Here is a 2605-nt window from a genome sequence, read left to right on the forward strand (position 1 = left end):
CTACCAGCAGCCACACTTGATATTCAACAATATAATCCAAGTGAAAAACAAGATTTATACAGGGGGCGAAACTAGAGCCCGCCAAGCGCCATTGGCGGTCAGTTTTTACGTTTGGCGACTCCCACTGAGAGGTCTGTCCGCCATGTGGCGGGCAATCAAATAGTCATGTGATCCAAATTCTTAGAGGAGTTCTCACTCGCTGTCTCAGCACAGACACACAGCGCATTGCTGCTCCTACCCCTCCCGCAGCTGTTTCTGTATGCTGGATGTAAACAGAGGCTATTGCCTCGGACAGTCACAGTGACGTTAGTCTAGTCAGTAGGACCTTCGTGAGATAACGTTAGCTACCGTTACAAAATGACCCAGTCAACTATTCACTTAGTTTAATACATGACAACATGAGGCATTGTGTAACGTTATCCAGCCGGCTAGCTACTGATAGCTCCCGACTAGGCCTGCCACGATAACACATTTTGCTGGGCGATTAATTGCCCCCGAAAATATCGCGATAAGCGATATTATTGCGACCGGTTAGAGAATTTTTTTTGAGAAATTTATTTCCCAAAACCTTTATTTTGAAGCCCACCGCTCCGTCTTTTCCGGTGTTTGACTTTTATTTTGAAGCCCACCGACCGGACCGGAAGTATTGTTGTTATTATCCTAAGCAGAAACTATGAGCCGACAACATGTCTCGTCCGGTTGTTTTTGAGCTAATGATAAAACAAATTGTTGGTGAACAACTACCTTTCGGTTAGTTTTAACGTTAGCTACTAACGTTAGATGCAGCTACTACAGGCAATCAACGATGAGGAGGAAGCGTCAAAGCAGTAATAGAATAGCTGTGGTGCGTAAGCACTGCAGCACGACTCGAAACTACCGGAGTGTTATAATAAATTAATTCATGTTTAACTTGTCCCTGTGTCCAGTCCTTTGACTAGCCCCACCCGTTCATTGTAAACAATGATGCATGTAATTGTATTAACGTTATTCTGTGTTGTACTTGTAGCTATGCTATACGTTGTATTTCGTTTGTTAGATATTTAGCTAATGTTGTTAGCATGGAATGAGAATCAAAGCTCTATCTTTCATCTTTATTTAGCAGTCCAGTTTCTCCGGGCAGTAGCGAGTAACTACTTGGGTCTAAAAATAGCTAACGTTACACTACAAATAATGCTACTTGGTTAAAAGGAGCAACACTATTGAGAAATGTCTATGTGGCGTTGCCCCACGGAGCTCCCGTGCTGTACTCTAGTAACGTCAGCGGCCCCCCTCCCAACACGGACAGTGACTGAAGGGGCACTGGTTCCGCCTCATTAAAACAAACGCGCAAATAGCAATTAATCGCGCCCGTCAAAATCATTGCATTCATTTTAATTATCGCAGCAATTAATCGATTTATTGCTTATCGCGGCAGGCCTACTCCCGACATCAACAAATGCTCCAGCAATAGTCCAGTGCATAATACCTCCGTTGGCTAGGTAGCTCACGTTAGCCCACGTTAGCTCACTAGTCACTACGAAATGTCCCAGTAAACTAAATAGTGAACTGAGGCGTTGTCCCAACGCCATCCAGCAGTAGCTACAGATAGCTCCTGACAGTGTTTGAATTATGTGGGGGCCAATGGGGGCTCAGCCCCATAGATAGAGTCTGAGCCCCATAGTCAACAACAGCTGTGGGGGTCTCTCAAAAAATTTATATTACATTTATTTTTTTATATATTATAATTTGTTTTATATATATTTTTTTCAATGTACGAATTGGTATTATTTATGTAACCTAAATAAATTGTTAATAGATAATATTAGTCTTTTCAGTTTAAAAAATAACCGAGTAATTAATGTTGTGGAATAGGCTGCGTTTCACCTCCAAGCCGCTATGCGTCGCCCATGAGCGTGTTTAACGCTACTCCTCCAACCCATTGGTGAAGAAGAAGCAACGTTATGTCCTGCAACTGTGAGTCTGCGACTCAAGTAAAAAGTAAACAGTACACCACATGCGGCCGGAAAAAATGCTTAACCTGCCACAAGGTTGTACAAGGCTGGACAGCTTCGTCTTTATAAAAAGGCCAAAGACTAGTCAGAGACTTTAACTAATGCCGTTAGCGCAGCAGCTAGCAGTGCTACTGGTTGACACTGCCAGACCAGAGTTTCCACCTGGATTGCGCTGCTGCTCAACCACACAATGCTGGGGACCGAGTCAGTGGACCTTATGGAAAACTAAATACAGCTGGTTATTTATTGCCAAGGAGGTAAATGCTGCCGTTATGTGCCATACAACAATTTATTTCCATTTGATTTTTTTGTTAGTTTTTTATTTATAAGTGCAGAGACAAATAAATGTTCATTCAAGTTCATAAATTTGGTCTAATTTTTCTAATTAAATTGTTGTATTATTTGATCGGATGCAAAATGCAAATAAGTAAATATGGCATTATATATCAGAGGTGAGTAAGAAAATGAACAAATATTGATGGTTAATAATGAGACTGAATAATGACATCACACAATAGTCTGATGAATAGAATAGAAAACTTGATTGCCATTTCAACACATGGTTGATTGGGATTAGACGGTTGTGTGATGTGATTGATTGATTGAAAACTGTA

Source organism: Notolepis coatsorum (genome assembly GCF_963971535.1).
Source record: "Notolepis coatsorum genome assembly, chromosome: 3".
Taxonomy (NCBI): domain Eukaryota; kingdom Metazoa; phylum Chordata; class Actinopteri; order Aulopiformes; family Paralepididae; genus Notolepis; species Notolepis coatsorum.